Consider the following 22,051-nt stretch of genomic DNA (forward strand, 5'->3'; position numbering starts at 1 on the left):
TACGTTCTGTTCATGAATGGCGTCTAAAATGCATTGCGTGTAGTTTCGTGTGTCAGTGAGGGATGAGAGCACAATGGCCTACAGAGAATCTTTGGGAGCACTGAATAGAACACTCCAGAACTTACGAGATAACGCGAGTGTAGTGTGGGGTGTGTTACTAATATTGTCAAACGACTTTCGTACCACGCCGCCTGTCATTCCGAAATCGACATCAGCGGCTGATGTAAGCGCCTGCTTAAAAACGTTGTTCATATGGCAGCCCGTGAACAAAATCAAGTTACAACAAATACGAGAACGCAGATCTCGGGAGACAAAAGAGTGCAAGACATTTCCAAGAACCTTTAACAAACTGGAGAAGGCATCTCTCTAATAAACGAAACTTCTCGGCAAATCATACGGACAAATGAATTCTGTAATGCCGTTGAAACACCTGAACAACTCCTGCGCGGCACGATCAGAGTAACGCCGGTGAAACAAATCAGTGCTGCTCAGTGCACGTGATTACCATGCTGCTGCAGTCAGAGCGGCAGAAAGCGGTTCTGAGCGAATCAAACGTGTTCGTTTCAGAGAGCGGCGTCTGGGCAAAGCTGACAGCACTCAGCTGTCAGTACTGTTGCTGGCAATTGCGTTGTTTTGTTGTACCGTTGAGAAAATGACTCCAGCGGAAGCCTTGGCAGCAGCTGTTTTCAAAACAGTCTCATTTGGACAGGTTCATTTAAATATCTATTACAGTTTTGTCCCGTCTCATAACTGCCTTGTATGGAACGCTCGATTTCTATTGTATACCGCTCATCAGCACTCAAGGATTCTTCTAGGTCAATAGTATCTAATCTTTCATAGACCATTACCCCTGAGTGCAATCAGACAGACAGAACTCTCCCCCACATTATCAGTAACTTTAGCACCTAACTAAACTGTAGAATGAAAGACTTGTCTTACAAAACTTTTATTTTTAAAATGATGACAGATGAATGATATTTAATCCAAATAAATACAGATTCATTAGGATTGAGTTTTCTTTTGTTATGTGTATACAATGCAAGTGGAGACGAAGAGTCATAAACAGATTTACCAAAGTCTTTATTAGCAATTTCAAACATATGGTAGGTATGATAGGCAATTACATCTCCATTATTAAATCTTTCAAGTCCAGGTACACTAGAAACTCCACTACCACACCGTGTGTGTGTGTGTGTGTGTGTGTGTGTGTGTGTGTGTGTGTGTGTGTGTAGCAGCGGGGGGAGGTGTTCGAGTGAGTGACAAAGGAATTCGTGATACATCCGAAGTGCTACCCACAATTTCTTCTCAGATATGAAAACTAACTTTCCACAGTTAGGGTAGACGCTTGTCACAAAGCATACTTCCCCTGCATTTCTCCTCTCCACTGCAGCACTTGCTTGAGCTGCACATTACAACCCTATTTAAAATCAACCAAGTTAAAATGGGTGCACTATACTTAATGTTTGTAAATCACTTGACTGCTGCACTCCTTACCTCTGAACTGCCAGAAGTTGGAAGAGTGTAGGCTGTTAATGCTTTGTGCCTGGCCACAGCCACAAACAACAACAACAACAACAATAATTAACAATAATAATAATTATAATAATATAATAATAAACCCCATGGAGGCTCAGGAAAAGAATAGGCCTTCGGTATGTTCTGCCAGTCGTAAAAGGTGACGAAAAGAACAAACCACTAATAGGGCTAACCCCCCTTTAGTGTGACTAGTTGGTTCAAGACAGAACTAATGAAGCCTCGGACAAGCGCTGTCATGGTCGGGGACGACGCTTGAACCCTATGCCCGTCCACAATGGTAACGACACTGCTAGCCATATGGAAAACGATTTAAATCCAAATAGAGTTGTTTTGCAAGGACATGCTTCCTGCAACCACTCTAGAAGGAAAACAATGGTCAGATGAAGTTAACCGACACCTCATGTTCTGTTATTACCAAGCAACAAACTTAGGAACCTACACAACTGGATACAGATCACAAGTATACACGATATTTATTACCAGATACCCAGAATTAAAATTTTTAACAGAACAACGACTAGCTGATCAGATTCGTGTAATAATAAAAAATAACAGGATACCCCAGTCATAATAAGGAAACATCAAACAACAAGTACATCAAATACTGGAACAAAATAATGTGCAATCAGAAGAAGAGGAAAACACAGTAATGGACTCAAACATCCCAGAGCAAACAAACAAGGAACACCACACATCAATTAAACAATCAGAGGAAAACGAAATCTTGAGACAACCACGAGAACAAGCACAAATTAAACACAAAGTGACACACATGTTGGATATAGAAAAAAAAATTCAGCTGACATATATATAATACAAAGACACAAATACAGACATTAGACCATTCTTGCATAGACCACCAAATAACCCACAAGTTGAAACAACAATAACAACTATCAACACAATCATACACAACAAAATAAATGAAAATACAACTATGGAAGAGTTAAAACTACTGGTTTATGAAGGAGCACTCACTACACTAAATATACACACTAGGCAGAGACAGAACCAACCAACACACAGAAGAAACCCACAAAACCAGCATGGCAACACAGGCTACAGATCAGAACAGAAAAACTGAGAAAAGACATCGGACAGCTAACACAATTTATAAGAAATGAAATATCAGACAAAAAACGAAAAAGGTTACGTAAAATCTCACAAAAAGAAGCGACAGACAATTATATGAAAAGAAGCAAAAATTACAAGCATTGGCCAAACGTCTTAGAAGATACGAAAAAAGTGAAAATAGAAGGAAACAAAACCAAACATTCAACACAAACCAAAAGAAATTTTACCAGACAATAGATAACACACACATTAAAATAGACAATCTACCAAACATAACAGACATGGAACACTTCAGGAGCAACATATGGTCAAACCCGGTACAACATAACAGGCACGCACGGTGGATACAAGCAGAAACAGACTCATACAAGATGATACCACAAATGCCTGAAATGATAATTTTGCAACATGAAGTCACCCAAGCAATTAATTCTACGTGCAATTGGAAAGCCCCTGCAAATGATAAAATAGCAAATTTCTGGCTAAAGAAGTTCACCTCAACACATTCACATCTAACTAAATTATTTAACAATTACATTGCAGACCCATACACAGTCCCTGATACACTTACACATGGAACAACTTATCTGAAACCTAAAGATCAAGCAGACACAGCAATTCCAGCAAAATATTGCCCCATAACATGCCTACCACCAATATACAAGATATTAACTTCAGTCAGTACACAGAAATTAATGACACATACAACACAGAGCAAAATTATAAATGAAGAACAAACAGGCTGTTGCAAAGGAGCATGAGGATGTAAAAAGCAACTGATAATAGATACAGTGGTGACATATCAAGCTAAAACTAAACAAAGGTCGCTACACTACACATACATTGATTACCAAAAAGCTTTTGATGGTGTACCCCACTCATGGTTACTACAGATATTGGAAATATACAAAGTAGATCCTAAATTAATACAGTTCCTAAACATAGTAATGAAAAATTGGAAAACTACACTTAATATCCAAACAAATTCAAATAATATCACATCACAGCCAATACAGATTAAGCGTGGAATATACCAAGGAGACTCATTAAGTCCTTTCTGCGTTGCTCTGAACCCACTACCCAACATGCAAAATAATACAAATTATGGATATAATATTACTGGAACATACCCACATAAAATAACACATTTGCTATACATGGATGATCTAGAAGTACTGGCTGTAACAAATCAACAACTCAACCAATTACTAAAGATAACAGAAGTATTCAGCAATGATATAAATATGGCTTTTGGAACAGACAAATGTAAGAAAAATAGCATAGTCAAAGGAAAACACACTAAACAAGAAGATTACATATTGGATAACCACAGCAACTGCATAGAAGCGATGGAAAAAACAGATGCCTAAAAATATTCAGGATACAGACAAAAAATAGGAATAGATAATACAAATATTAAAGAAGAACTAAAAGAAAAATATAGACAAAGACTAACAAAAATACTGAAAACAGAATTGACAGCAAGAAACAAGACAAATGCTATAAATACTTATGCTATCCCAATATTGACCTACTCATTTGGAGTACTGAAATGGAGTAACACAGACCTAGAAGCACTGAATACACTTACATGATCACAATGCCACAAATATAGAATGCATCACATACGTTCAGCAACAGAAAGATTCACATTAAGCAGACAGGAAGGAGGAAGGGGATTTATTGACATAAAAAACCTACATTACGGACAAGTAGACAATTTAAGAAAATTCTTTATAGAACGAGCAGAAACTAGCAAAATACACAAAGCAATCACTTATATAAATACATTGGCTACACCACTGAAATTTCATAACCACTTCTACAACCCTTTAGATCACGTAACATCAACAGATACAAAGAAATTAAATTGGAAAAAGAAAACACTACAGGGCAAGCACCCGTATCATCTAACACAGCCACACATCGATCAAGACGCATCCAACACATGGCTAAGAAAAGGCAATATATACAGTGAGACGGAAGGATTCATGATTGCAATACAGGATCAAACAATAAACACCAGATATTACAGCAAGCATATTATTAAAGATCCCAATACCACAACAGATAAATTCAGACTTTGCAAACAACAAATAGAAACAGTAGATCACAACACAAGCGGAAGTACAATACTAGCAAATACAGAATACCCCAGAAGACATAACTATGTAACAAAAATAATACATCAACAGCTTGCCATACAACATAAACTAATAAAACAACACATTCCCACATACAAGTATGCACCACAAAATGTACTGGAGACTGATGAATATAAATTATACTGGAACAGAACCATTATAACAGGTAAAACAACACCACATAACAAACCTGACAACATACTCACCAATAAACGGAAGAAATTAACACAACTAATCAAAATATCCATAAACAATACAACAACTATACAGAAGAGAACAGGAGAAAAAATTGAAAATACATCCAACTGGCTGAGGAAATCAAGGACATGTGGCATCAGGATAAAGTTGACATTATACTATCAACTACAGGAGTCATACCACACAATATCCACCAGTACATTAATTCAATACAGCTACATCCAAACTTATATATACAACTACAGAAATCTGTAATTATTGATATATGTTCAATTACCCGAAAGTTCCTAAATGCAATGTAACATATACCGTACTGTTAAAAGGAAGTCACGCTTGATCAAGGTCCGCGTCACTTTCCATTTTTAACCAGACATAACGTCTGAGGAAAGAAAGAAAGAATAATAATAATACTGCGTACAGCACTATAGTAGCACTTATGTAGTTACTGCTGTGTCGTGCTGTCAATTGTTTCATTCACCTGTTTCGAAGCGAGTAATGAAGTAATTTCTGGACTACTACAGGCGGTATCTACTACTTGGAGAAGACATTTCCTTGAAATATTTAGTATTTGTTACATAGGGGTCACATTTTTGTCATCAGTGATGTACAAGAGAAAGCAGAGCTGTGTCTGTAGTGGGTGGGCTATGTGAGAAACCTGAAATCTCTACCACATTAATGCTACTAATTTTGAAAAAGTAATTATTGATAACTTATATAATCAGTACCAGATTCTTACAAAATTGTGATAATACTAATGATCTTTTGAAAATAATTTAATTTCGTGATTGAAACAGAATCGAATAGTTTTTACCTCTCAGGAAATTTCATTTTACTCATCAGGCAGTAATTACTCCCAGATTGGGAACCGCTGTTCTAGGTCAATGACAGTGTTGCGGAGAACATGTATATTTCACAATATCGTCAGCAGATTGTGGCAAGTTTGTATTGGCTTCCAAAATAAGCTCATTCTTCCTAAAGCACAGTCAGTTAATTGTCATGTTCTGGAAAAAGCAACAGTCGAAATTGTCTTTCCCCGCATCTAAAACCCATCGACTGTAGGAGTTGATAAAATGGACATGTCTTATCTTAACTTTGATGTCTTTGGAAGTCTATAGTCTGGCAGTATGTTAAATTCCTCTTCTTGCATCAAGTGAAATACACTATAAGAGCGAAATCTACCGCCTGTTTCCTTTCCATGTCAACCAACATCGATTATAATAAATTTCCTATGAGCACCTGCAACTGCGTATAAGATGATTGAACGAAAATGTTTTTTAGTTATAAACATTGTGCCAAAATTTTCAGAGCATTTTAGATGTATGTTTTTTTTCTGTCCACATTGCCGACTGCATTTGGAAAGTTCCATATGTTGTATAATAATTTGCAGTATTTAGAAAATCATGAACAGAGAACACTCATGTGTGGGGGCTCGAAGTAATCCCGTATCATTTTGGTAGTTGACTCCGCAATTCTTACAATAGTGTGAATATTACTGTGAATATCAGAGCCATGTATCGAAAACTACTTCTGGTTTCTAGGAACCTGTAACAGTTCTCGTTTCACCAGCTGTCGATAATCCTTAAAAAATTGCATTATTCCATTAAGAAAAATCTGTAGTTACTTGTATATACCGGTAGATCAGGTAGTTACACACAGTAACCATATGACAGCTTACTCTCCTGTTTGCGCGCTGTTATTTGCCAAAATCTTGTATCTGTATCTCGAACCATTTATGAGATACAAGAGTGTTATGAATATTTCACGCGAGTAGAACGGAGAGCGCTATATACGATACATTTTCTCGAGAATGGAGTGAGTTACAGATCCCATCCCAAGTTTAAGGAACGGTTCAATACGTTGACTACACTTGGTACGCAGCAACATATGACCTTACGTGCATTAAACGCAAATTCATAGAACCTCTATTTTTCGTTGCAAATTGTTCGATTTTCTCGGAGCTGCTTGCTTAACTTTAAAATATCACAACATCTACAAGATTAACGGAATGACATGAGTCCATCATGAAAATGACGAATTTTGTTATATGACGCCTCGTGTTGCCAATTTGGGAGAAAAGTCGCTCAATAGGGGGTATTTGACAAGCACAACGGCGACTAAAATTCACGTTTGGGATTGGCGGATTTTTTTGGTGTATGCCTGGACATATTATGGAAAATTTGAAGGGTTTTCACTACCATAACTTCCAAATTATACTCTATATCCGGTACTTCTATAATACTTTTGCAGTAATGTACAGAGGCATACGGAGAAAATATGTACCCCCAAATTGTGGATTCTTTATTGCGTGAGAGGAAAGAAAAAACTTGTTTTCCATTGAAAGAGGTGAATAGGGTTTATTCCAGCGTATTCCTGACGCAAGCATTCATCTTACATACAATAATAATCAGTAACAGCTTTGCTGAATAAATGAACATGATTCCTTCCTATATCGCACCACCCATGAAGCAAGAACAACCTGCACTGTGAACTCCCTCGTCCTAATCTAAAGAAGAAATCGAGTAAATGAATTACAATCATGAGTCTCGCAGAATGCAGTGTACTGTTATGCAACTGAGTTACGTTCACTGCAGTGTTTTACGCCAAGTGTGTTCGTGCGCAAAATTGAGCATTTCGCTAGTTTCCCGATGGGACCTAATCCTAAATACGAACATTACAGACAGGTTTGGAAGTCCTATCCTCAATGTAAAGGGTGGTTACGTTCTGTTGAAAATGACACTACAAGAGCCTACTGTACTTACTCCAAGTGCGAAATTAATGAGAAATTATGAGAAATTGACAGAAATTAAAAAGCATGTTAAAACACAGAAAAACAGCAAAATTTCGGATCCTTTCGAAAGTTCTCGAGGACGGAAGCTTCCGTTTAAAAGAGACTAAAACAATTGCAATAAATTATCGCAAACAGAACTGTGCATGTTCATTGCTGAACACAGTTCATTGCTTTCGTGTGATCACTTGTCAGAATTATGTATAAAACAATTTCCGACAGCAAATGAGCGAAAGAACTCCAGTTAAACAGAACAATGTGCAGAGAAATTGTCGGAAACGCGTTAGCTCCACATTTTTCTGAAATGTGGTGAATACTGGTGAAAATAAGATTGAGCTTAATTTTAGATTAATCAACAGATATATCCGTTACAAAATTACTCAGCTTTCGCGTATGCTGTTTCAGCGTGTCAACGCAAAAAATTGCATATACTTTCTTGAGTCTGGTGGAATTACAATCGGGCATGGGTGAAGAGACTGTTAATTTAATAAAAGGTTTGTTGGAGTAGCAAATTTTAGCCATAAAATATGATTGGGGTTGGGGTTGATGATGCTTCCGTAAACACAGGAATTAACAATGGCGTATGAGAGATTGAAACGAGATTTAAACTTACGACACATGTCGACTATTTGGTTCGAGAAACCTGCATCTGGTTTTCGCATTCTTCGAAGCGCCAATCAATATACAGGAACATTTTTAAGACATTAAATCAAGGTATGAACCTTTGGAAATTCCAGCTGTGTGTGAGACGCGATGGCTTTCTATTGAGCTTGTTGTTACAAGAATGTTATCAAAATGGGAAGGAAAGAAACATAACTTTCAGATTGTCAAATCTAAAGAAAACGGTTACACAGCAGAAATGCTGTACAACATGTACTGCGACCCTTTGAATAAGCTATATTTGTGTTACATAAAACCAACAGTACAGAAAGTGCAAAAGGCACCAAGGCTTTTGAAAGTGAGAACGTTGACCCCACAAAAGTACTTCAGGATTTGACAAGTTTTATCCAATCAGTGAGTAGGAAAATAATAATACCCGGAGCAAAAGTAGATATTCTGACAAATGGTACTGATTCGTACGTGGATCCTAAACCAGATATGGGGACTGAATTGTAGAAAGTGATTCCAGAAATTAAGCTCCGCCGTCAAACTGAAAATCTTCTTCGTAAACTGTACAAATATTTCACAATAAAACTCTCTAAAGAACTAAGAAATAGCCTTCCTCATAACATGCAAATCCTGAAAAATCTGTAAACGAGGTTGCCAAGTCTCTGAATGAACCGATTACTGAATTTGCTGAAATATTTGGTTACAGTAAGCCCGACGTAGTTTAATCCATCATTAGTCAGTGGCGGAATATCAGTTTCATAAAATGGAATATTGGTAAGAGTCTTAAAAGAACGGATACGGCAGAGTTTGGCTTAGCCATAGAGTATGGGTTTGCTTCAGAATGAGAACTAAACTACAAAGCTTAGTGTAATGAAATTAACATTCTTAACAGACCCTGACAAAGTTTTTGAATTGTCAACGTTCCCAGATCTTTACCATTCGTTAACACATGAGTCATTCGAGAACGCCAGCAGCTAGTGCTTCAAACTATAACACACACGGTGTTCCGAAATATCGAGTTCTGACAGCTATCCATACTGTCACATCCGAAGGCAATGGATGTTTGTGTCCACAAACTCTTTTTCCGTCATTTGTCATTTGTTAAACAGTACGCAACACAGCCATTATTACTACACTACTTATATTCAAATAAAACATTTAATAATATTATCACCTACTAAACGAACATTATTTCACATCCTGAGCAATATATCCAGTGCTGGACTTTTTCAAATAAACGTCCCGTTCCACGGATCTTTACAGATCCACCACGGATCTTTACAGATCCACCATGAAGCTAAATCATAATTTCTTTTTAGATCACAATTACCAGCAATACACTCATAGAATCACCTCAGGAATCTCTCCAGGATTAACATTTTTAATGTCGACACATTTATAATTTAAGCGAAACATCGCCTTATAAGTAAATGACAAATATACTGATACTACAAATATAGTTACGATACTAATCTTACACAGGCTGATAAATCTGTATAACTGCTTGTACAGGCCGACATAGTTTCCGAATAATAAGTCATGCCAAAAGGAGGTTGGAGATCCTCATTTATGAACCTGTGATGATATTTCTTTCAAATAATCTTCAAATTTATGGCGTGTAAAAAATACTGTGGTTCAATAATAGCCATTCTGTTTCAAAATTATTTTCTGTACGAATTAAGACAGAAACTTGGGGTAAATATCAACTTACGTATAAGACAAAGTTTCTAGTTCCAGAAGAAACATCAGTTTTACTGATCAACGTTTTCACTGCCCTTTCTCGAATGTTTACTACGCCCTCCATTCGATGTACAACAAACATCCAGACGATTGTCAAACTCGCCCTACACTTTTACGAACTTGGCTGGTGTCACTTTAGCAGAGGTCTTTCAGAAACACTCCTAAAGAAGCACATAACATGAGATCTGACGACATTGGATGGTCGATTGTGGAATGCGAGATCAGTACGCCCGTTACGTTCAATCCACCGTCGACATCGTACTCACGAGGAAAATCACCCCAAACAGTTGTTACTAAATTGTCTCGACCCGACACACATTAGGTAGTGAGCGAGGTACACTGAACAGTCACATTAATGTGACCATCTGTCAAAAGCCTGAATAACCACCTTATGCAGCGCGAACGGCTGCGAGACGACGACGTTTCTGGAAGACACCGTCGGGGATTTGGAACATGCCTACTCTAGTGCTGTGGCCAGCTGCGCTTTGTTTCTCGGTTGAGGATCCATGGCACGAACAGCCCTGTCGACGTTGTCCCACAGATTCCCGATTGGTTTTAAATCTGGGGAGTTTGGTGGCCGGAGGGGTATAGTAAACTCATGCTGGAGCTCTCCGAACCACGCACTTAAACTGCGTGTAGTGTGTCACGTTGCATTGTCCTGCTGGTAGATACCATTGTGCCGAGGAAAAACAAAATGCACACAGGGGTCAAAACTGTTTCCAAGGATAGATGGATACTTTGTCGATCCACTGTGCCATCAAGAATGAAGATATCTCCTAAGGGACGCCAGGAAACATTACCCACAACATTACACTGCCTCCTCCGGTCTGGACCCTTTCGACGATTGTTTCAAGGTGTTTGCTTTGAGACGATCCACGCCGTTCGCTCCAACGGCCGTCTGCCCGATGGAGCATAAAAATTGATTCCTCCGAAAAGGACACCTGTCGCCACTGAGTAAACGTCCAGTTGCGGTAATGGCGTGCAAATTCCAGCCTTCGTCGCCGATGAACAAAGTCATCAAGCGGGCGCCTGCTGCAAAGGCCCATACGCAGCCATTTCCGATGAAAGTTTGTCGAGGAGACACCGTTGGTAGCCTCTCTGTTCACCTGGGCAGTCAGTTGCTCAACAAATGCAAATGTGTTCGCCCTTACACATCACCGCAGCCATCGTTCAGCCCTGTCATCTATGGCCCGTAGTGAACCAGTTGACTCAGTGCCGGTTGTGGCTCAAATGGCTCTGAGCCCTATGGGACTTAACACCGGAGATCATCAGTCCCATAGAAGTTAGAACTACTTAAACCTAACTAACCTAAGGACATCACACACATCCATGCCCGAGGCAGCATTCGAACCTGCGACCGTAGCGTCGCGCAGTTCCAGGCCGAAGCGCTTAGAACCGCTCGGCCACACCGGCCGGCGTGCCGGTTGTGGTTAGCGGAGTTTTGCCATGCACAGTATACTTTAACCACAAGGGCACACGAACAGTTTACAAACCATGCCGTTTCGGAAATGCGTCCAGCCTTGACTCGAAAGCCAACGACAATGCCCTTTTGGACGTGGGACAAATCGCTCCGTTTCCGCATTTCGACAACGACTGCTAGTGCTGCCACCTGCTGTCTGTGAGTGGTTACTGCACTTTAACGTCGAACACAAGGAGTGATGAAATTGTCTGAACTGTCTAGTGCACCACGCAGACACCTACATGAAGTAGGCACTTAAACATGGGGAATTTTGCAAGTACGTTACACATTTATTTGAAAGTTGCAATAAATTTCGAAGTGACCCATATACATGGAACTATTTTGCAACATAATCGCCAAGTTTCTGTAATCAACAGTTTGAACTTTCCACCAGTCATTTAGTTTCGCGACGATAGAATCCGCTCCTTGGTCACGGATCCATTCGAAAATCGCTCTGTGAACTTCCTGACAGTCGGAAAATTTGGGACTGCTCCGACGTGTTCCTCTACAGCCTGGCCGTTGTCGTCGATGTTGATGGCCTTCCTTCCCGATCGCCCAGGCGCTACTTTGCATTTGGTCCGAATACTGCCAAAACTCCATGGTGAATCTGTGTGCAGCTTAGGCGTTTTGCCTGCGAGAATAGTACAGTCCAACGTATTTCAAGAGTACACTTCCAGCAGCCGCGCTATTTCACTCGCACTCTGTGCTACACCTGTTAATTGTGCCGCAGGGAGCTGCGTCTACATTACAGGGCAAGGGGCACATGTTCTCTCTTCCGACAATACGTCGCTCTTGTTGGACAACACGTCGGACGACATGTGTAACATACTTTTTGAAGTCTTCTCGTGACTGGCACTTTTAGTTTTGAAAAGTGAGTAAAAACGTACTCCAAGTTTTTATCTTTATTCATGTACAGTGTGTCCGAGAAGTAGCCATTCCTTGCTATGTGTGATGGAGCCAGTGGCGGATAAATATGCCGCCCTCCCCCCTTTCAGGGGCCCCCCGTATTGCCACCAGCACCACCCCCGCCAGTCAGCCCCACGTTATTCCCTTTTTTTTTTGTCAGTAGACTCGATTCAATCGAGTTATCGAGTCGTTTTACTTTCCTACGTAGCGCGTGCACCCCCGTCATTGTATTCTATACATTCCTCGTCTTACGGGGAGACAAAGACACAGGGTAAACTGCGATTATAATGATGATGCTGTGACATATTGGGAAACAACTGTTTTTATTCCAACAATGGACTATGTGACGAGTGACATGAGATGGTGGTGGTGGTGGTGGTGGTGGTGGTGGTGGTGGTGGTGGTGGTGGTGGTGGTTAGTGTTTAACGTCCCGTCGACAACGAGGTCATTAGAGACGGGGCGCAAGCTCGGGTTAGGGAAGGATTGGGAAGGAAATCGGCCGTGCCCTTTCAAAGGAACCATCCCGGCATTTGCCTGAAACGATTTAGGGATATCACGGAAAACCTAAATCAGGATGGTTGGAGACGGGATTGAACCGTCGTCCTCCCGAATGCGAGTCCAGTGTGCTAACCAATGCGCCACCTCGCTCAGTGAGTGACATGAGAGAACGTACTGCTGAAGAAAATATTTATCACTTAAAATTCAACAGGCTTTTGCCCTCAGAACAACTGGAACATGACAGTAATGATCTGGCACGTAAATTGAACCAGTGCTTAACCGAACTACCGTTCTTTTTGTGATTAAAAAGAGAGTAATGGGAGAGATTCTTCAATACAAGCAAATGAGCAAAAACGCCCTTAATGATCGTGATTCTATTATGCAAGCGTTGTCTGTCTGTCGTAGAACTGACTATCCTACTTTGCACACGCTGTACAAAATATTTGCTTGTGTACCTGCATCTGTTGCTACAGTAGAAAAAAGTTTCTCCAGCATCGGCGTACAAAGACATGGTTGAGGCCGACAATGAACGAGAATCGACTTAATGGTTTAGCTCTGTTGAACACTCACCATGACATTGATTGTCCTATTGACGATGTAATGAACCAATTTGCCAGGAAGGATAGGCGCACAGAATTCATCATTTAAGGAAGACAACCACAATTGCAACTTTTTTACTTCATAAGATGGTATTGTCTTGTGTATGTGTATAATCAGTTTAAATAAAACGTCCTTAAACTTTGCATGTGACTTGATTATTTTTTATTACGGTAAAAGTATCTTTAGCGCCCCCTCCTTGAGGTTTTCTGTATCCGCCACAGGCTGGAGCCGCACCCTGCTGTAATCACCCATGAACCGTGACTCCGTTGCCTTCAAGTTGAGGTATTAAGCACGTTTGCAATATGTTCAAACAATAATTACTGTACATCCCCCCTTCCCCCGTCCCCCCCTTGCAAAAGGACATGATCCGGACAGGTATTCGGTGGTGGTGGTTACTCTTTAACGTCCCGTCGACAGCGAAGTCATTAGAGACGGAGCGCAAGCTCGGGTAAGGGAAGGATGTGAAAGGAAATCGGACGTGCCCTTTCAAAGGAACCATCCCGGCATTTGCCTGAAACGATTTAGGGATATCACGGAAAACCTAAATCAGGATGGTTGGAGACGGGATTGAACCGTCGTCCTCCCGAATGCGAGTCCAGTGTGCTAACCACTGCGCCACCTCGCTCGGTCGGACACGTATTGCGGTGGCATCCCTAGCCATTCATAACATGAGCCGGGTTCATTTCCAATTCTTGCACGCAAGGGGGATTTTCTTAAAGCCAGAAAACTACATTCCTCTTACGCGATGTACAATATATCGCACATTCATCAGCAAATAACACAAGTATGCGAGACACAGAATTTGAAAATTGTGCCAACAAAGCACGGCAGACCGCAGCTCGCTGTGTGTATGTCTGTCAGGCCACTGTTTCTATGTTTCGATACAGTGTATCGGTACGTGGAACTGTTTCACTGTTTCGAAACGGCATGTTTCACTGTTTCGAAACAGTGGTGATTCATTCTGCTCTTTCTGGGATAACGGGACCAGATTCGATATCGAGCCAGACACAGAAACTGTATCGCTGTTTCAAAACAACGCTGTTTCAGTCCACTTATGCTTGGAACGGACTAACTGTATCGAAACAGTGACGTTTCATACCGCTCTGTCTCAGACGAGATTCGGGCACGGTGCAGATGGTTGGTTCAAATGGCTCTCAGAACTATGGGACTTAACATCTGACGTCAGCAGTCTCCTACAACTCAGAACTAATTAAACCTAACTAACCTAAGGACCTCACACACATCCATGCCCGAGGCAGGATTTGAACCTGCGACCGTAGCGGTCGCTCGGTTCCAGACTGTAGCGCCTAGAGCCACTCCGGCCGGCAGGGTGCAGATACTGGACCACATTTAACATCTCACTTCATGAAACACTTTCAAGTGTTTCGAAATCTTTTTGACACACAACAGTACGAAGCTTAAGGTTTTCGAAAATAAAGCTTCGTTTCTAATTGACTGCCCTATTCCGAAACGGCGTAATATCTGCTTTATAAAAACCAACAAACAATAAAATAACGCACAGTATTCGCATTCAAAATAATGAAAGTGCGAAAAACATTAAGTCAGATTACACATTTCTTATAACATACACGTGCTGCAACTATTGTCGAGCTTGATAAATATATGAAGATGCCACTGATACACAGATCACAAGATCCATTGCTGTGGTGGAAAGAAAATCATGTGTTCTTTCCTACGCTGTTTGAAATGATGAAATGACATCTTTGTGTTATGGACACCTCTGTTCCATGTAAGCGCATATTTTCATAACAGGAGCAAATAACAGACAGCCGATCCCGTCTTTTAAGCTAAAAGTATCAAAAATGATGTTTCTAAACTACAACTTACAGTAGATCTACTCAGAAATGAAACAGTGAAATTTCAGATGATTTTGTCCTCCTCTGGCCAATGCGCACTGAATTTGTATTTGACTGTATTTTGTTTAGTCCACTAAATCTTACATGTAGCTACCGTACAAGAAAATTTTTCTCAGATTTGTTGCACGCACAAAACATGTTTTTGCTCACCATTCAGTGAGATTTATTTTTTTGAGTATGGTTATTTGTTTTCGAGAATGATTATCCGATTTATGTATGTACACTCCTGGAAATGGAAAAAAGAACACATTGACACCGGTGTGTCAGACCCACCATACTTGCTCCGGACACTGCGAGAGGGCTGTACAAGCAATGATCACACGCACGGCACAGCGGACACACCAGGAACCGCGGTGCTGGCCGTCGAATGGCGCTAGCTGCGCAGCATTTGTGCACCGCCGCCGTCAGTGTCAGCCAGTTTGCCGTGGCATACGGAGCTCCATCGCAGTCTTTAACACTGGTAGCATGCCGCGACAGCGTGGACGTGAACCGTATGTACAGTTGACGGTCTTCGAGCGAGGGCGTATAGTAGGCATGCGGGAGGCCGGGTGGACGTACCGCCGAATTGCTCAACACGTGGGGAGTGAGGTCTCCACAGTACATCCATGTTGTCGCCAGTGGTCGGCGGCAGGTGCACGTGCCCGTCGACCTGGGACCGGACCGCAGCGACGCACGGATGCACGCCAAGACCGTAGGATCCTACGCAGTGCCGTAGGGGACCGCACCGCCACTTCCCAGCAAATTAGGGACACTGTTGCTCCTGGGGTATCGGCGAGGACCATTCGCAACCGTCTCCATGAAGCTGGGCTACGGTCCCGCACACCGTTAGGCCGTCTTCCGCTCACGCCCCAACATCGTGCAGCCCGCCTCCAGTGGTGTCGCGAAGGCGTGAATGGAGGGACGAATGGAGACGTGTCGTCTTCAGCGATGAGAGTCGCTTCTGCCTTGGTGCCAATGATGGTCGTATGCGTGTTTGGCGCCGTGCAGGTGAGCGCCACAATCAGGACTGCATACGACCGAGGCACACAGGGCCAACACCCGGCATCATGGTGTGGGGAGCGATCTCCTACACTGGCCGTACACCTCTGCTGATCGTCGAGGGGACACTGAATAGTGCACGGTACATCCAAACCGTCATCGAACCCATCGTTCTACCATTCCTAGACCGGCAAGGGAACTTGCTGTTCCAACAGGACAATGCACGTCCGCATGTATCCCGTGCCACCCAACGTGCTCTAGAAGATGTAAGTCAACTACCCTGGCCAGCAAGATCTCCGGATCTGTCCCCCATTGAACATGTTTGGGACTGGATGAAGCGTCGTCTCACGCGGTCTGCACGTCCAGCACGAACGCTGGTCCAACTGAGGCGCCAGGTGGAAATGGCATGGCAAGCCGTTCCACAGGACTACATCCAGCATCTCTACGATCGTCTCCATGGGAGAATAGCAGCCTGCATTGCTGCGAAAGGTGGATATACACTGTACTAGTGCCGACATTGTGCATGCTCTGTTGCCTGTGTCTATGTGCCTGTGGTTCTGTCAGTGTGATCATGTGATGTATCTGACCCCAGGAATGTGTCAATAAAGTTTCCCCTTCCTGGGACAATGAATTCACGGTGTTCTTATTTCAATTTCCAGGAGTGTATATGTTTGTGTGTTGTAAATGTGCCGTGTTTGGTTATTACACAATATAGGGATCATCATACTTGCGTATCATAGATAATACTCAGGCAAATCAAAACTGCACTTTGATACTTCTGTTTTTGGCTTTCAGATACTGTGATAAAAATTACATTTCAATAGAAATTTAACTTTATCTCTGATTTCCTGGGGAAGTTTGCAATAAAATGATAATATATCTGCTTGCTGTTAGTACTTGAGATCTGTACATCGAACAAACTTCTTTAACAAGAATTGTAAGTGGTGTAGAGCCAGCTCTGTCATGATATAGGTATTTCAAAGGCATTGCATCGTATGAATTGCTTTAAATTTTAGTCTGGATTTTATACTTCAAGGAAACATTCCGAAAACAATGGAAAATTTATCTGCGAGTAAGAAAAGTGTTAGTGGTACACTCATAAATGTTAATTCAGTGCCTCGCTTCAAATGATATGCCTATTCAAGAGCACATACAGATCATCACTCATAAACCTACCAAAATTAGGCACTAGAATACAGGGAAACGAGTTTGGCAAAATTTGTTATGTCAAACATACAAAATATGGCCTCAGCCAATTCGAAAATATTAAAGTCACATGACACGAAAGCAGCGCATTTGCCGCAGGAAATACGGAACTGCCAAGACACGTAAGTGAAATTTTCATTCTTTCTGCGATATCATTGGCGCTCTCGCACCTCATTTGTGTTTATATGACAATATGTTTACAGTAGGCACTCAATATGATGTAATGTGTAGGTCTGTTTCGAAACATTATATTGTACTGTCGCATTTGTTTCATAACAGTTGTGTTTCAGTTTGCCCATGTCTATCAGGCAGTTTATTTACAACGATCGGTTTGAATCCTTTCATTTTCTGATTTTTTTGATGTATTCATGCTTCGCTGACGGCGGTACTTGAATCCCAGCTGGTCTTTCCAGAATAGATTTCACTGGATACTGCTCAACTGATTGAGCGGCACACGTTTCCTCTCGCGTTTTCATAAGTCCACTATTACGCAGCCTGTCTGTAACAATGCCTGAAACAAAAGCACGCTTCCCCCAATCAGGTTGTCTCTCTTTACGAGGTGAGGCTCTGTCACAGCGATCGCTAAACTCACTCGTTCTCTCTTGTCACTACGTCTGTCATTGTTTTCGTTGTTCCCGGCGGAGGTTCGAGTCCTCCCTCGGGCATATATGTGTGTGTGTGTGTGTGTGTGTGTGTGTGTGTGTGTGTGTGTTTGGGATAATTTAGGTTAAGTAGTATGTACGCTTAGGGACTGATGACCTTAGCAGTTAAGTCGCATAAGATTTCACACACACATTGTTTTCGCTGTCTGTGCGCGATCACGTACCCCCACATATGCCGCTAACCGTTTCTCAACAGTGGAACAGTGTCTGCTCACATGAGCCATGACTTAAACAATGCAATACTAAAACTGGCAACAATGATCCTCGTCATATTCAAAGTAGAGATACCAATAAAACAACTGTTTATTCCCCCAAAAGTAAAAAGTCAAGGGGGCTATGGGGCTTCTCCGATTCGTGTAGGGGCATATTATTGTCAAATCGGGTGAACATTTTTGAAGCATCCCGTGGAAAGTACAGGTTCAAAAATAGTTTAAATGGCTCTGAGGCACTATGGTACTTAAAATTTGAGGTCATCAGTTCCCTAGAACTTTTAGAACTACTTAAACCTAACTAATCTAAGGACATCACACACAACCATGCCCGAGGCAGGATTCGAACCTGCGACCGTAGCGGTCGCGCGGTTCCAGACTTAAGTGCCTAGAACCGCTCGGCAACAACGACCGGCAAAAGTACGGGAAACTTGCCAAACAAATCTGATCGTTCACTGGTCCCGAGAGCCGCTCCCCCCCCCCCCCCTTTTTCACCGTGCTTACAAAATGATAACCGCTGGTTTATACACTGAAGCTCCAAAGAAACAGGTACACGCACGCGTATTCAAATACAGAGATACGTAAACAGGCAGAATAAAAGGCGGCAACGCCTATATGAGACGACATGTGTCTGGACGCAGTTGTTAGATCTGTTACTGCTGTTATCAAGATTTAACTGAGTCTAATGTGGTGTTATTGTCGGTGCACGGGGCGATGGGACGCAGCATCTCCTAGGTAGGGATTTTCCCGTAAGATCTTTTCACAAGTGTACCGTGAATATCAGGAATACTGTAAAACATCAAATCTCCGATGTCGCAGCGGCAGGAAAAAGATCCTGCAAGAACGGGATTGACGACGACTGAAGGCAATGGTTCAACGTGACAGAAGTGCAACCCTTCCGCAAATTGCTGCAGATTTCGATGCTGAGTCATCAAGTGTCAGCTTGCGAACCATTCAAAGAAACATCGTCAATATGGCCTGTCGGAGCCGAAGGCCAACTCGTTCATCCTTGATGACTGCACGACAAGAAGATACCATCGGTGACCATGCAGCTCGTTAGAATGAAATTACAATGAAATGACATGAAAATGTGTGGCCCGACCGGGACTTGAACCCGGGATCTCCTGCTTATATGGCAGACGCTCTATCCATTTTTTTTTTTTTTTTAATCTCATTTTGTTCGTTGCATCTGCTCGGGGCGGACGTTGTAAGACATCCGTTTTAAGTTCGTTCTTGATCGATTAGCTCAGTTTTTTTATTACAGAGGGCTGCTAACCCTCTGACCGAACACGCTGAGCTACCGTGCCGGCTATTCATCTGAGCCACCGAGGACACAGAGAATAGTGGGACTGCAAGGATTTATCTCTGGCACGCCTCCCGCGAAACCCACATTCTCAACGTATTGTCCCACACTACATTCGTAGTGCCCCCGCCCATTATAATCATTACTCGCGGCGCGTTGCCGATTCCCGTAAGAGTTCTGGCACTGTTTGTGCATTCGCACAGAAGAAGAAGGTGGTCAAGTGGCCGGTGTGCCTTAACTATATATATATACTAAGGGGAGACGTTCCAGAGATAAAACCCTGCAGTCGCGCTATCCTCTGTGTCCTCGGTGGCTCAGATGGATAGAGCGTCTGCCATGTAAGCAGGAGATCCCGGGTTCGAGTCCCGGTCGGGCCACATTTTCATCTGTCCCCTTTGACGTATGTCAACGCCTGTAAGCAGTTATGGGTGTTCATTTCATTGTAATACCAGTTATGACATTTCATGTAAGCAGAACTGTGAAACCCTGTTTCCGAAAACCGGCTTTTGCCTTCTGCAACTTGTCGTATGTAAAATCTAAGGCCGTCGTCAAACTTTTGGGGCATATTTCTCGATCTCTCTCTTGCCCAAAATTGGAGGATTTTATTTAAGAGAGAGAGAGAGAGAGAGAGAGAGAGAGAGAGAGAGAGAGAACGTGCTGAAAACTATAATTAAACGCCAGCCTGGGACTGGAGCCATTTATTTCGATTCTGGAATCAGTTGAAGGGTAATTTGGTCAGTCTGGATGAAGGGCCACAAGTTGCGCGCCCACCGGGAGACGGCATCGTCCGCATCTGAAGCGGGCAGCAGCAGCAAAACGAACAGCTGCGGCGCGAACCAGCTGGCGGTCTCTCGGCGCCCAGCGGCCTGGCTAATCAACGAGCTCCCTGCGTCGCCACCACAATGTCGCTCGAGAGCGAACGGTCGCCAGCCTGTTCCCCTCGCTGACCACCGTAGACGCTGCTTCACAGGGCAGTCTGGAATCGTTTCAAAGGCCGTGGCATACCCAGGGCCGGTTTAGGGGGCCAAGCTACACAAACGGCCGCTTGAGGCGCCAAAGGCCCCAGGTTCAAAATTTGTAACATGGTGTACTGCAATTAGTGGAGAAAGTGTACAACAACAGAAGCAAAAATGTTCTAGTAAAAATGGCTCCGCCTGTATGACAATTGCAAGCGACCACTGACTTCCGTCTGAGTTACTGCCCCAGGTAGTATAAATGTATTTGAAGTGAAACCTTCCTATTAAGTCCCGCACATAATTGGGTTCAAATTTCACCCAAGGTCTACCTTTACAAGAAATCCAATCAATACTGCTTCAGCACGCAAAATTTTACAATTTACTGAAAATTCACACCTGTTGAATGTGTTCCACATGCCGACCTCTCATGTCTTTATTAATGGTATATTCGTCTTTCATACAACACACAAATTTAGGTTCTCCTTTTCATTTGCGTACATAAAAATTTTGAGCGTGTTTATCAATTTTCAGCTACCTTCAAGGCGAGTTTTCTGAAATTGAAATAGTTACTGTTGACTTTTTTTTTGCGCCCCCCCACCCCCTTATAACACGCAACTTATACAGTTAAACAGTGTCTTGTTTTAAATATAACGGTCATATAAACTTAAATAATTGTTGTTCCATTTTTTCCAATGCAACGTGAAACCATGGTGAGCTAAAAAGTTTCGTTATTAAGGTACTGGAATTTTGTTCTTCATTTTCCCAACTCGATTTAATTGAACTTTTTCATTTTAAGTTGCAGCAATACTTCTTTCCGTACAAGCTTTTAAAGAGCTGAGAAGCGGACTTCTTTTCTTTTAATATTCGAAAATTTATTTCTGTTACAGACGACTGTCTATGTAGTACTTATTTTAAAAGGAAACACAACCCACTGATCACTGAATAAAATTTATTTTTGTAGGTGTTGCCAACAGTTCCAGGTACAAAAACTTATGTCTGAGGGCTGGGAGGGTGGAGGGGAGCCCAATGATATGACTCTCGCGTGGAAGAGTGTTGCCAAAGTAGCATCAGATACATCAAGTAGCTTGGCCGAAGCTAGTGCTGGTTCACCCTTCCAGGCACTGTTTTCTTCACAACACAAATATTTAATCCTTTGTTTACAAACGGTAAAATCTTTATATCCATTTTAAGAAAATAATAATTTAATTTCTTTTCAGAAAAAGCTTCCTCACAGTATTTTCACTTATGTACTTTTTGCGGTACTCTGCAAAACAGTCATCATTTCTCATGCGGAGTTGTTTTGCAGAATAG

General features: G+C 42.0%; 1 protein-coding gene and 1 non-coding gene across 2 annotated transcripts in view; one reads left to right on the forward strand and one right to left on the reverse strand.

Annotated features, from left to right (window-relative positions):
* The window catches only part of LOC126281771 (FAM172 family protein homolog CG10038), a 254,789-nt gene that overhangs the window by 79,785 nt on the left and 152,953 nt on the right, over positions 1-22,051 (reverse strand). The gene's annotated exons all lie outside the window — the stretch shown is intronic.
* On the forward strand, positions 20,087-20,161 carry Trnat-ugu (transfer RNA threonine (anticodon UGU)). Its single transcript has one exon. It is a non-coding gene; the product is annotated as a tRNA-Thr (tRNA).

The sequence above is a fragment of the Schistocerca gregaria genome, chromosome 7, assembly GCF_023897955.1.
Source record: "Schistocerca gregaria isolate iqSchGreg1 chromosome 7, iqSchGreg1.2, whole genome shotgun sequence".
In the NCBI taxonomy this organism is placed as follows: Eukaryota; Metazoa; Arthropoda; class Insecta; order Orthoptera; family Acrididae; genus Schistocerca; species Schistocerca gregaria.